This window comes from Aotus nancymaae, unplaced genomic scaffold (assembly GCF_030222135.1).
Source record: "Aotus nancymaae isolate 86718 unplaced genomic scaffold, 86718_ANA_hifiasm-v0.15.2.pri h1tg000006l, whole genome shotgun sequence".
Lineage (NCBI taxonomy): Eukaryota > Metazoa > Chordata > Mammalia > Primates > Aotidae > Aotus > Aotus nancymaae.
Genome location: NW_026988417.1, coordinates 35,017,772 through 35,033,308, shown reverse-complemented (window position 1 = coordinate 35,033,308; position 15,537 = coordinate 35,017,772). Strand labels below are relative to the sequence as shown.

The 15,537-nt window shown below is 34.5% G+C and overlaps 1 pseudogene; it reads left to right on the top strand.

The window, feature by feature from the left end:
• Positions 1 to 1,783: 1,783 nt before the first annotated feature.
• The window catches only part of LOC135269470 (large ribosomal subunit protein eL31-like), an 81,164-nt pseudogene continuing 67,410 nt past the window's right edge, over positions 1,784 to 15,537 (top strand).

The following is a 15,537-nucleotide window of genomic DNA, read 5'->3' as shown; positions in this document are numbered from 1 at the left end:
CTCTCTTTGAACCTTCTTTATTCAATCTTTTGTTTCCTATTACTCTTTGAAAACTGCTCCCGGCCAGATCAGAACAACTTTAATGCTGACTCTAATGGCCAGTTTTCAGTCATCATATTGACCTATCACCACCTATAGCATTTTATGCAGTTAAGCACCCTCCTTTGTGTAATAATTCTAGTGTTGGTCTCTAGGATGCTACTATCTTGAGGTTTTCCTTTCTTCATAAGTGAGTCTTCTCAGATCCTTTACTGGGTAGCCTAACTCCTAGAAGAACGCATCAAGTCTCATAACTTTGCATACAGTACATCCTTTGCGCTATCCATATGTTTAACTTCAGTCTGAATCTACTCATTGAGTTCCAGACTGTAACTTACATTTCCACTTGAGTATACAACTGGCATCTCAAATATATCTAAAGCTCTTTACTTGCTCCTCAGTCTTTCCTTGTCTAGGACTTAGGTACAGAGATACTAAGCGGCATTATTCAGCTAATGATTGGCAAAGCTGGCACTCAAGTCTAGCTCAAGAGGCCACACTTTTACCTTCTGCACTTAGTTACATCTTTACTGAATTATGCAAAGGCTTCTCAACTTGTCTCCCTGACTGTATGCTACTATGCGGAAGGAACCAAAAGACAGAGTGAACTTCTGAAATAAAAGATTATGTCTCTTCTCCTAATAGCTTTCTATTCCAGTTAAGTTAAAATGGAATGTCTTTATCAATATAAGACATGTTGCATTTATGAATATAAATATTTAAAATGTATTTAAATATAAATACAAGTTGGAAATGATTGTTCCAATGTACCACCTGCTATTTTTTAAACACTCTGCCTCATTCACTTTGCTACAAGCATATTGTTCGTCAACATCACTAGGCATGGAAAAGCCTTAGAACTTTTCACTTAACTGTTTCTTCTATTGGCAACACTCTTTACAGACAAACATGAATGGCTCTGTTAACTTCATGTGGACTACCTTGAATGTCTCCTTGACAGGCAGGCAATCTCTGAGCATCCCATATAAAGTGGCATCATCACCTTCTATCCCCTTTATCTTCTTACTTCATTGGGCTTATCACCACCTGATAATTGACATATTTATTGGTAAATACTTTAATGATCTACTTCCACTAGAATATAACACTGCAAATGCAAAGTCTTAGATTTACCACGGTATTCCCAGAATCTAAAATAGTGCTTATGTGGTATCTCTTATTCACTACTGAAACATATATCGAATGAATGAAGTCATAGTATAATGAAGTAGCTTGAAGAAGAACAGTGATTCCACCAAAAGCTGGAAACAATGGGAAACAAAATTAAAAAAAAAACAACAACAACTCTCTGTAAAGACTGTTGCGGAAATAAGGAATAAGGGTGGCCAGATTCTGAAGAAGTAGGAACATCAAAGACATGAGCTAATATTTTAAAGCTGCTCTTTTTCTGGGTGAATTTAAGGAGTCTGTACACAAGACGAAAAGTTGAAAATCTAGTCTTTGCTCAGGTTGAGATGATTTTAGATAGAATAAATAGCAGAGCAGAATAAATTTGTAGTCTTGTTCAGGAAACAACATTGGAGACTCAAGGCAGTCAGATCATAGCAAGAATGGAGGAATAGAAAACCAACATAGCTGGTTTTCCCTTTAAGACATCTGCTGAATTGTGATGCCATATATGACAGTAAGCGAGCAAGCTCAGCAGAAAATCTCTAAAAGTGCAGTGGAGTTGTTTGTAGTCTCATGATACTAAGAATAGAAGAATTCAATTGTATTTACTACCATGGAGAGAGACCCTTGTGAGCATACAAGCTCTTATTTGGAAGGCTTGGAAAGCCATATGGTTGGAGCAGGTATGAATTGGAATCTTGGCAGCACATCATCAAAACTGCCCACAACCTCAATTGAGCTCAGGCCCATTGGATCAGGATCATCACCACCATTGGATCAGGATCATCAGCTTCCTCTCTGCCAAAAGATGGAAAGATAAATCCTTTCTGTAACTTCTCTATTTTTTTTTCAATTTCTGGCATTTGAAAATGAAGTAAAAGGAAAAAAATTCAAGAGATATGACCCTGAGGCCAAAATGCTAGGACGGAAAAATAGACAATAGAAAGAAATCCCCAAATGATCAAGCTGTTGGAATTACCAAGGAAGGACTAAATAGCAGCTATAATGAATACCAATATTAACAAGAAAATATATTAAAAAATACGGAACACATTGGATAATTCTGCTAGAGAACTGGAATTTTAAAATATCAAATAAAAACGTAAAAGTTAAAAACACAGTAACTAAGGTTAAAAGCAAATGGATTAGTGAACTAGGTGACAGGTTAGTACAACCATCAAATACTTCAAAAATGAACACACAGGAAAACAAAATCTATAGACAAAAGTACGTAAGACACTGTATGTAAGGTGTTATCCTAAAAGGGAAGTGATAGAAAATTGGGAGGAGGCAATATTGGAAGAGAAAATGACAAACAGGTTTTTTTTAATTGATGTGTAATTTATACTAATATGTTAGCCAAACTCTAAGCAAGGTAAATTAAAAAAAAAAAAAACTACACATTTTATGTTACATTATAATAAAACAATGGAAATTACATTATAATAAAATTACATTATAATAAATTACATTATAATAAAATTACATTATAATAAAACAATGGAAAAGTCACTGAGGGAATCTTAAAATCAGCCAGAGAATACCGAAACCCCAAACTGAAAGTGTTAACAATACAATGACATTGGCCTCTCACCATAAAAGATGAAAGCCAAAAAAAGAATAAACTACAATTATTAAAGTGCTACATGAAAATATATGCCAACTAGAATTCCATATCCCTTAAAATATTCCTCAAAAAAAGATGGTAAAATAAAGGCTACTTCAGAGAAAGAGCAATTTCCTCAGTCAACTTGCACTGAAAAAGAAAATACTAAAGATAATGTTTTAGATAAAAAGAAATTGGTCCTATGTAGAAGTGCCAAAATGCAGTAAAACTAAGGAGCAAATGAAAGTAAAAAAAAAAAAAATCAGGTAAACATAGATTAATATCGACTGTATCAAATGATGACATAATGTCTTGTGAATAAATGAGCAAGTATTGTCAGGGAAGAAGTGAATGTGATAATTTGTATTAATTACGATGTCAAGGATGCATGCTTTAATTTCTAGGGTACCTGCTAAAAGAAAAGTGAAAGAAAATATGACTTTCATGTTTATAGAAAAGAAAAATGGAAAATTAAAATATATTTTAGTAATTCAAAAGAAGAAAAAAGAGAAAAAGTGACAAAAACAGGTCACATTGAAAACAATAGTAGTAAAGTGGTAGATATAAGGCTAAATATATGAGTAATTACATACAAAAGTAACCGCTTCAATTAAAAGCAAACAACAAAACCTATATGTGTTCTGGTTCTCAGAGACACATATAAAATATGTAGACAGATACTGAAAATGAAAGTTCGAAAAAGATATATAGTCTGCAGACACTAATCTAAAGAAAGCTGATTTCCCAAAGCTAATAAAATACAAAGTGGTCTTTAAGGCAGGAAACAGTACTTCAGAGAGAGACATGGCTTGTAAAGGAGTGGTCATTTCAGGGAGTTAAATGAATAAGCTCTTTACACCTCCAATAAAATTGTAAGCTTCAAGGATCACCGTCCAGTTTCACATTCATGCTGTAAGAAGATGCCACTCCAGACAAGAAGTGCTTACTACGGTACAAATTGAACTCTACAAACACACTCTGGCCCCAGTACAAGTGTATATACCCCACATACTTTGTACAAATGGTTACAATGATGAAAGAATTGTTATAATTAAATTTTTATATCGAAAATAGTTCAGGACCTGTTAAAAGTAGCCAATATACTTGAGTACATTTGTATGAATTCCATGTTTCTTAATCATTTTTTGCCCAGCTACTCAAGTACCTAATAAAAATAGAGTATCCATTAATGAAATATATTTCTTCTTTGTTAGATGAACTTAACGTTTGCTCCCAAGGAATTTATCTGGTTTGTGCTATCATGTATGTATCATTACAACTAAATACCAACTCTTGCCCACTCTGAAATAAAATTGTGAAATTTACCTTATAAAAGTACATGAAATTAAATGGTTAAATCAGTCACTTCCCACAGTTGGAGATTGCTGAGTTGAATCAGGAAATTAGACGCATAACAAATATTTTAGAACAAGTTAGAAATCGTACATTTGACACGCTAAATGAAATTACCAGAGATGCGATGGTTCTTATAAGGATGATTTTCCAAAACATAATGACTTTCTGTTTTACTCCATCTCATGTATAATAAACAGTGTGTATTCATGGGCAAAGAACAATATGGACACATTCCAAATAAATCGGATCTTATCCAAGATTTTATAACCATATTACAAAATTACCAGGATTGAGGCTTCCTCTCAGGGTGATAGTCAAAAAACTAAATCTCATTCAGTGACAGATTTACCTATGTCTGGGGATATAAAAACTTAAAATACCTTAAATGTGCACATACATCCAATATAATCAAAATACTAGAAATGTTTAAATCATTTCTATCAGTTGACTGTACAAAAGACAAAATCAACCCTGGGGGTTATTGTGTATTTTACAAGACATACCTGTCATCGAAGTCAATAACCTTAAATAATAAATTCCTACCAATACACATTTTAAATTACCACTGCAAAAGAAATAAACTCCTGACCTCATTTGTAATCCATCACCAATCATTATAAAGTGTCCTTAAAGTAGACTACAGACCTTCAGGGAATCTTCTATTATGCCCCAGGACAAAGTACTTAAAAATTATTTCTCCGATGACTGCATAGATATGAGTAGTCATCAGCTTTATACTTAGCAAAAAGTATTTTCAGATTTTGATAAAAGCTTATCTGGTAGTATGTGGTAATGAGGTAATATTTTTTGTTTAATGTTATTTTGTGTATTCATTTGTATATTTTGCCTTTTGTGTTTGCTTTTTCCCTTTTGTTAATGATATTTAAATAAAAAATTTGGTAAGTCTCATTTGTTTTATGTAGACATCATTATATACTGAAAGTCAAGCTCTGGTCTCCCTCAATTATAATTAAAATCCATTTTCGAGCTTCATTTTGGAAGGTGCATCTCCTTATAAATTTCTCATCTCACTTCCCAAATAGATTAACATTGAATTGCCTTTAATAAGCAGCACTAGTAATGTATGTATCCCACTTATCAAAATTTTGTAGGTCTCTCTACTTATCAATTATCTGACACTGAAAAAGTAGTTGCTATTTTTTCCCATTTTTAGAATAATTGAGCAATAGATGAGTAAATGCCTGTGGTGTACATTTATAACCTTTTCTAAGCTGCTCCTCTCTGGTCCAGATGAAGAGAACTTTGGGATATAGAAAAGTTAGTTTAACCTTACTGCAGATGACTAATGCAATTGCTGCTCTGATGTTCTTGGGGATAAAAACTCCTTAGTTAGAGCCTGTACATTTCAGCAGTTACAGTGGTGCATTTTAGTGGTTGTAGTGATGTATTGAGCATTCATGGTGTGAAAGGCATGCCTAATTTGCAGAACAGTTTTAAGGTAAAGCACGATTATTGAAAGCATGTAGCATTCTGTTAGTCATATGCCCTAAACACTTAGCAAACATTAGTTCCCTTTGCATTCATTCTCTTGTTCTCATTCACTCTTTTATTCCATTTAAAAATATTTGTTGTATATCTACTGTAAGGGTGGTGTTGAGTTACTTAGCAATTTCACAATCGGATCTAAATTTGTAAGATAAGCAACTAGCTGAAGAACAGCAAATGTGGCTGTTGTTCATTCATAATGCAAATACACTTGCCAGCACTCTGGGATTTGATTAGAAGTTACCTAATTCACTCTCCAAGTATACACAGCCTCCATTTTAATAAATTATTTTTACTTTAAAAACTTCAATTTTTGCTCAACTATACTAAAGGAGTTTAAATATTATACAAGGATAATTGGAAATATTTTTATTTTAATGAGAAGGGTGTCATTGTTAATATCTTTGGAAACTAGAATCTCGGGAGTTGAAGATACAAGTAATTCTTTATACTTAGTAGCTCATCGGTTTTAGAAAAGTGCAGCATCTTGGTGGAAAACATCATTAGTAGTTACCTTGGGCAGGAGTGGAGATTACCTAGGACGGTAATAAAGTAACTTTCTGGCGTGAATGGTAATGTTCTATATTTTGGTAGAAGTTTAGGCTACACAAATGCACGTATTTAGCAACAGTCAAGGAATGTACACTAAAGATAGGTGTATTTCATTACATGTAAATTTTATATAAAAAACTGCATGCTGAAGTATTTAGGGGAAATTGTTGAGATGTTTGCAATTTACAATAAATAGAAATAAGATCAATTGATAGATATAGGAAGGGATAGATGACTCAATAACATAATTGAGCCTTTATAGGAAAATGTTAATAGTAGATCTGGGTAGTGGATTTTGGGGTGTTCATTAAAAAGTTCTTTCACATTTGCTGCAAGTTCAAATGTTTGCATATAAAGTGTTTGACAGAAAAGAATGCAGCATTAAAAGTGCATATAGGCTGGGCACGGTTGGCTCATGCCTGGAATCCCAGCACTTTGGGAGGCTGAGGTGGGTGGGTCACCTGAAATCAGGAGCTCAAGACAAGCCTGGCCTAAATGGTGAAACCCTGTCTCAACTAAAAATACAAAAATTAGCTGGGCATGATAGTGGGCACCTGTAATCTCAGCTACTCGGGCGGCTGAGGCAGGAGAATTGCTGGAACCCAGGAGGTAGAGATTGCAGTGAGCCGGGATCAGGCCATTGCACTCCAGCTGGGGCCTACAGTAGCGAGACTCCATCTCAAAAAAAAGTGCATATCATTTATTCACTCTCTTTAGCAATGTTTATGTCAATAAAGTATTCAGGACTGAATTAAACTGTATTGTTAATTTCAAAGCTGCCTTTTCATATGTACCTACTGTTCATAATAGTGAAAGTTGTTTCCTGCATGTGTTGCTGTTAGAACTCAACATTGATGTGTCCACTGCTGCAGACTATATTAACACTAACAACTTGAAAGAAATTTGTATTTGCTTCTTATGAATAAGTTCAATAACTTGCTGCTTTCCTTCCTACTTTCTTTCCAATGTGTTCTGATTAAAAGCTATTAATGTTTGGGTTTCCTGGCATTTTTATTTTTATATTCCTATTCAAATTACCATATTACCCACATGTCTATTTTTCCTAATAAATGTCGCATTTTATTGTTTGTTTTTTCAGTTTACAAGTTTAATGACTTTATTTGGATGTTCAATATTTAAGAAAATTTTCATAGTTCATAAATTTAACTTGCCCTATTTTTCAGGTGTGAACTGTTCTAACAGCAAGCACTAGAGCAGTGGTCCAGAAAATGGTTAGTTTCATTAAAGGTGTCAGAAGAGCATATAAAAAATACCATGTGCATTTATTTTTATTTTTAAAATGTTTTATTAATATTTAACATATAGATTGGCTAGGAAATGCTCTGTTGGTCTTTATCAAACAGTCAGATGTCACATACAGCATTTGAATTGCCTGAAGAAAGAGTGAAGGCTTTGCAATGTGGAAGAGTTAATAGTTAAGCTCATTGTATAACATTGCATTTCACACTTGACCGTTTAAGTAGATTTACAAATATTCACTAATTTTAACTAAATGCAAAAAGGATAATTGGTTTAAAACATTTCTAAAAGCATAAGTAAGAAAGGAGAATGAAAGGATAAAAGAAAGACAACCTGTGGAATGGAGAAAATACCAATAATGTAACATTGAAAACAGTAAGACAATTACAAAATCAATTTATCTTCCTGACCACAAAATTGGAAAACTTCATAGCTTTGTTATGCATTTATTTATTTCTTCTTATTATTATTATTATTAATTAATTAATTTTTTGAGATAGAGTCTTGCTCTGCTGCCCAGGCAGGAGAGTGCAATCTCAGCTCACTGTAACCTCTACCTCCCAGGTCCAAGAGATTCTCCTGCCTCAGCCTCCTGAGTAGCTGGGATTACAGGTGCACACCACCACGCCCAGCTAATGTTTGTATTTTTAGTAGAGATGGGGTTTCACCATGTTGGCCAGCCTGGTCTTGAGCTCCTCAGCCTCCCAAAATGCTGGGATTATAGGCGTGAGCCACTGTGCCCAACTCCTTGTTATGCATTTAAAACAATGATTTCCTCAAGGTTATCTGTCCAAGAGTTAACCTAAAACTAGATTACTTCAACTTATACCCACTACCATTAGTGATGAAATTAACTCTAAAGGAATTTTATGTCTTATAATATTAACTAATGATAATATAAAGTCTTCATGATATGTGAGATACTTTTTAAACATGGAATAAATGAAGACACATCTCTGCAATTTGTAAAGAAGGAATTTAAAGAATTAATACTAATTATGTTACTGTACCAAATGTTACTTCAACAAATAATTCATGTTTATAAATCATATTTGAGTGATGGACATAAAAACCAAAAGGAATCAGGCAAATATTTGTCCTTCCTGCAATAGAGGGCTGGAATATCACATTAAAAGAAACAAAATGCATTTCCTTAGAAGTTAAAAAGAAATGCTAGAAGATGTGAACAAACATGTACTTTGTGGTAGTATCCAGTTGTATGGAAGTACCTATATTTCAAATATACCCCATTTTATGGTATTCCACTTCAGTAATGACATACATAAATAACTACTTTTATGTGATCTTCTAGAAAAAAATGTATAAGAAAAAATAAGTTTTCGATACTGCCTTTAATAAAAATCAATGCTTTCTTGAAACATTTATTTAAATATAACTGCCCACAGAGCAGCTTCTTAGATTAAAATGAAAAGAGAATGCCAGGATGAAACAATATCACACATGAAATTCCTTCTGTTCTTATTCAGAGACACGCTTTGCAGTGTAATATGTTTTTCTAGGTTTCTGTGCTTTAGCTTGGAATACCCTTATTTTGTGAGAGAATTCCAAAAAACTGCTGCAAGAGCTACTTTTGTACTAATTGTATACTAATTGGCTAAACCAAAAGTAAAACATTACCAGACACGAGTTTCAGATGACATGGTTTTGACCTTCTGGCTGAAATACACTGCTTAGACACTGGCTGCAGATGCTGTGTGCCAAAACATGCTGTACATATTTAGAATATAAAGCATTTGGATAATTGCATTGTTGTGGTTAGGGTTATTAAAGTAAGATCTTACCAAAATATGGTAAAGTGTTGTCAATACATAGCCAAGGTTAAGAGACTCCCTCCTAGGCATGGAAACCAACTCTGTGGTCATCTCAGACCAACACATTGCATGTGCAACTTTCAAAACCTCTTTCCCAGCAATCCCATTATTGAATGTATACCCAAAGGATTATACATCATTCTATTATAAAGACACATGCGCACATATGTTCATTGTGGCACTGTTTACAATAGCAAAGACTTGGAACCAACCCAAATGCCCATCAATGATAGACTGGATAAAGAAAATGTGGCACATATACACCATGGAATACTATGCAGCCATAGAAAAGGATGAGTTCATGTCCTTTGCAGGGACATGGATGAAGCTGGAAACTATCATTCTCAGCAAACTGACACAAGAACAGAAAACCAAACAGCACATGTTCTTATTCATAAGTGGGTGTTGAACAATGAGAACACGTGGACACAGGGAGGGGAACATCACACACTGGGGCCTGTTGGGGGGTGGGGGGTGGGGTGGCTAGGGGAGGGATAGCAGGCAGAAGGGGGATTGGGGATGGATAACATTAGGAGAAATACCTAATGTAGGTGATGGAGGGATGGATGCAGCAAACCACCATAGCATGTGTATACCTATGTAACAATCCTGCACAAACTGCACATGTATCCCAGAACTTAAAGTATAATAAAACAAAACAAAACAAAACAATCTCTTTCTATTGAAGCTTTTGTAAAGTCCACACTGAACAAATCTGGGTTAATAAATAAATCAATAAGTAAAAAACTAATTAACACAAAAATAACGTCTAGTTTCAAATACATTGTCTTCTCTCCATTAAGATTATTTAACAGTGCATCTTTAATTCAAAGAAGAGCAATGCAACTGTGAAAAATAATTTAAGATAAACTCTGTAATAAGGCAAGATACTTACTCATATATCTGTCTACACTCAAATGTAATATCAAGCCTTATACTACTCCATGTTTATTGGCTTTTTGAAATCCTTTTTGAGGTGGAGTGTTTTTCTTTTCCTTTTAGCTTTCTTTAATATTATTGAGCTCCTAATGTGTACTAGGTTATACACTGGCTTCACTCATCTCATTTCAATCAGAGATGAATACCAATCTACAAGACAAAGTCAAAGCTTTGAAATTTTAAGATTTAATTTGCAAACGACATATTTTGAAATAGCAGAATTTGTGAATCACAAAATAAAGACATACTTAAATCAATTGTAAGAAGTCTGTAATAATTAGTCACTCCTCAAGAAAATCACATAGTCATAAGAGGCAAAGACAGAATCTCATTAGATGCCTGTGGCAATCATTTCTTTCTTTTTTTTTTTTTTTTGAGATGGAGTTTCGCTGTTGTTGCCCAGGCTGGAGTGCAATGGCGCGATCTCGGCTCACCACAACCTCTGCCTTCTGGGTTCAGGCAATTCTCCTGCCTCAGCCTCCTGAGTAGCTGGGACTACAGGCACGCGCCACCATGCCCAGCTAATTTTTTTGTATTTTTAGTAGAGACGGGGTTTCACCATGTTGACCAGGATGGTCTCGATCTCTTGACCTCGTGATCCACCCGCCTCGGCCTCCCAAAGTGTTGGGATTACAGGCGTGAGCCACCGCTCCCGGCTGGCAATCATTTTTAATGAGACTTGGTACTCAAATTAGGAGGCCCACTTCCAGAACAATAACAGTTTTGCCACCTGCTTTCCAGTATTGTGGAAGAGTTTTTCTCCAAATGATCAATTTTCTTAAAAACGATTAAATACATTTTTTTTTGAAAAAGCAAACATTTTAATTATGTAGGAAGTTGTTTTTCTCTCAAAGAGTCAAAAAAAAGATGTTTGTCATTTTAAAGCTTTAAATTTATGAATAATTTATAACTTTTAAAAACACAGTATGATCCTATCAAAATCTCAAAGACATTTTTTAGATAAATAGATAAAAGCAATTCTACAATCCATGTGGAACTACAAATGCCATGAATAGTTAAATCAATCCTGGGAAAGAAGAGAAAAGCTGGAGATATCACACTTTCTGATTCAATAAAACATGCAAATCACAATGACAATGAGATATCATCTCAGACCAGTCAGAATAGTTATTCTTAAAAAGTATTTAAAAAATGACAGATGTTGGTGAGGCTACAGAGAAAAGAGGATTCTTATACACTGCTGGTGGGAATGTAATTCAATTAACACAATTAATTGAACCTCTATAGAAAGCAGTTTGGATATTTCTCAAAAAACTTAAAACTACCACTCAATCCGGTAATCACATTACTGGCTATATACCCAGAGAAATAGAAATCATTCTACCAAAAAGACATATGTACCTGTCATGTGTATAGCAGCACTATTCACAATAGTAAAGACTTGAATTAACCTAGGTTCCCATCAATGGTGGATTGGACAAAGAAAATATAATTCGTACATATTATGAAATACTAAGCAGCCATGAAAAGGAAGGAAATCATGTCCTTTTCAGCAACATGGATCAAGGGCATCATCCTAAGCAAATTAATACAGGAACAGAAGACCAAATACCACATGTTCTCTCTTATAAGTGGGAGCTAAATATTGGGTACTCATGGACATAAAGATAGGAACAACAGACACTGTGGACTGCTAGAGGGAGGAGAGACAGAGGAGGGCAAATATTAAAAGACTACCTATTTGGTGATGATCATTCATACCCCAAGCTGCAGCATCATTTCATACACCCATGTGACAAACCTGCTCATGTACCCCCTGAATCTAAAATAAAATTTTAGAATTTTTTTAACATCTATACAGGAATTTATACTTAACAAAGTCTATTTAAAAACCTTATGGCAGAGAAAGGCCAGGTGTAGTGGCTCACACCTGTAACCCCAACATTTTGGGAGGCTGAAGTGGGAGGACTGCTTGAGCTCAGGAGCCTGAGACTGGCCTGGGCAATAGAATGAGAACTTATTTCTACTTAAAACAATAATAAATTAAAAAATTAGCCAGCCACTGTGGCATAAACCTGTAGTCCAAGATACTCAGGAGGCTGAGTATTGTTTCGGTCCAGGAGGTGGAGCTGCAGTGAGCTATGACCACACCACTGTACTCCAGCCTGGGTGACAGAGCAAGGCCATGTTTCAAAAAAGAGGAGACAGAGATTACTGGTCAGGAGCTCACTTACCTATAGGCTGGTACAATGAATATATTTTGCAACGTATACCTAGTTTACAGTGACCTGGTTAATTATTCCCTCCTTTACTCAGAAAAAGACAACATAGAGTAGAATTTAACAAAAGAATCTCTGGAGTGAGGCATTCTGATATTTTATTGAAGATCTCCAACTTACAGCTATGGCAATGGGTAAGTTTCTCAATGCTTTTTACCTCAGTTTCCTCATAGGTAAACTGCTCTGAAAATGGTTCTCCTTTTATCCCACTCTCTCTTACTTTATAAATTTCTATTCATTTTGAGTTTTTTCTTTATTTAATTTGATAATTATCAATAATTGCATATCCTTATGAGGTACAATGTGATGTTATGATTCATGTATATGTTTTAGAATGATCAAATCAGTCTAATTAGCATATCTATCACCTCACATCTTTATCCTTTCTTTGTAGTGAGAACATTAAAACCTATTCTTTTAATAATTTTGAAATATACAATACTTTATTATTACCTGTAATTGCCATGCTGTGTAATAGATGACTAGAAGAATTTACTCTCCTTGTCTAACTGAAACTTTGTACCATTTGCCTAATATTTCTTCTTTCCCCATTCTTTCCAAGCCCCCAACCTCTGCTAACCACCATTCCACACTGTATTTCTATGTGTTCCATTTTTTTGTATTTTACATGTAAGTAAGATTATATGGTACTTATCTGTGTCTAACTTACTTTGCTGAGCATAATGCCTTCTAGATTATACATGTTTTTGTAAAGATCAAAATTTCCTCCTTTTTAAAGGCTGAATGGGATTCCATTGTGAATATATACCACATTTTTCTTTTTATCTATTTATCCCATTGATGGACATTTAAATGGTTTCGATAGCTTGACTATTGTGAATAATGCTGTGACGAATTTGGCAGTGCAGATAGTTCTTCGACATATACTAATTTCAATTTATTTGGATATAAACCCAGAAGTCAGATTGCTGGATACTATAGTGGTTCAATTCATAGTTTTTGAAGGAAACTCCATATGGTTTTGCACAGTATCTGTATTAATTTCCATACCAATCTACAATATGCTTGATTTCCTTTCCTCCACATGCTCATCAACACTTCCATCTTTCTTCTTTTTTATGATAGCCATTCTAGCAGATGTGAGTTGATATCTCCTTGTGATTTTACTTTGCATTCCCCTGATGATTAGTGATGTGGAGCACTTTTTAAAATATATTTCTGTTGCTCATTTTTATATCTTCTCTTGAGAAATGTCTATTTAGGTTCTTTGGCCACTTTTTTAAGTATGGTTTTTTCCCTGCTATTGGGTAGTTTGAGTTCTTTAAATATTTTAAATTTATCTCATTATTAGATGCATAATTTGAAAATATTTTCTCCAGTTCTACAGACTATCTCTTCATTCTGTTAATTGTTTTCTTTGCTATACAAAAGCTTTTTAGTCTGATCCAATCTCATTTGTCTACCCCATTTTTCTTTTGTTGTCTGTGCTTTTGGGGTTTTATCCAAGAAATCATTGCCCAGATCAATGTCATAGAGCTTTCCTGCTGTGTTTTATTCTATAGTTTCAGGTCATTCATTTAAGCCTTTAATCTCTATTAAGTTGATCTTATATATGGGGTGAGGTAAAGGTTCAGTTTCAACAAGTGAATAGCCAATTATCACCAACATAAAAATATGTTACAACAGCTTCCGTCTTAACTTCAAAAGAAAGAAATGGAAAGAAAAGAAAAATGAAAAATCCCTCTCTTGACACCATATTCTACTCCTCCTACCTCCCGATATCTCAATAGCAAACCACTTTTAAAATCCTCTGTACAGTGTACTGTTTATTTCCATTTTTCTCTTGAAGTTCTCTAATCAGACCCCACAACACACACACACACAAAAAACTACTTCTAATCAAGATCATGAATGACCTCTCATTTGCCAAATGCATTGTCTAATTCTCATACCTCAGATAACTTGATCAGTGGCCTTTGACATCAGTGGTTTATGATCACTCCCTTTCCAAATCCTTTTTCACTTGATAAATGGGACACTACATACTAAATAAAGGTAAATATAAACCACAAAATGTTGATTTGCTTATTCCTCTAACCTCTTCTCTTCCATACTGGTGCTCATTTCCTGAGTTATGTCATCCAGAAGCACTACCTCAGATATTATATATTCACTAATTACTTCAAATATATATCTCAATCATTCAATTCTTTCTCTCTTTCACATGTTCTTTCTCTCTTTTCTTTCTTTCAGTCTTTTTCTTTTTATCTCTCTATATTTTTTCTTTCCATCCTTCCTTCCATCTTTCCTTCCTTCCTTCCTTCTTTCCTTTCTTCTTCTTCTACCTTCTTCTTCTCCTTTTCCTTCCTTCCTTCCTTCTTCCTTCCTTTCTTCCTTCCTTCTTCCGTCCTTCCTTCCTTTCTTTCTTTTTTCTTTCTTTCTTTTTCTTCTTTTACCTTTTTCTTTCTTTCTTTTTCTTTCTCATGGTCTTTCTACATTTCCCATTACAGTCCAGAATGAGGTGGCTCTTCACATACATAATCACGGGGCACTGCAGCCTCGAACTCCTGGGCTTACATGATCCTCACACAGCCTTCTGAGTATCTGAAAGTATATAGCTGAGGCAACAGACATGTGTCATTGTACCTGGCTTTAGACAATTTGTTTTATCTTCAAATTGTATGCCTTTAGCTTCTGGCAAATGTATGTATATTCTTGTTATAAATTTAGAAAATGGTTTCTGTTACTGGCAACCTCAAAGTACAAACACAGTTGGCTAAATAAACTTCTGAGAATGTTGCCCCTGGTATCTGGACTAAAGTTCCTGTTTAAATGTTGAGACACAGACAGGGGAATTTTCAGAAGACTCTGGTTAAACTATATAAGTGAAATATGGGAAGAAAAATGCAGTTCTCTGAGTTGTTCTTTAGTTTTTTCATAGTAGGGAAAATTAGTTGATAAAATTTGTGATTATTTGAGGGAAAACTAGGGATGTCTTTGTCAGCATGGTGAAAGTACTTAACCATGAATATGATTAGACTGTAAAACCAAGAAAAAACAGGTGTCTGCGCATGGCAGTACACAAAGATATTTAAAGAGAGGCCTGGAGCAGTGG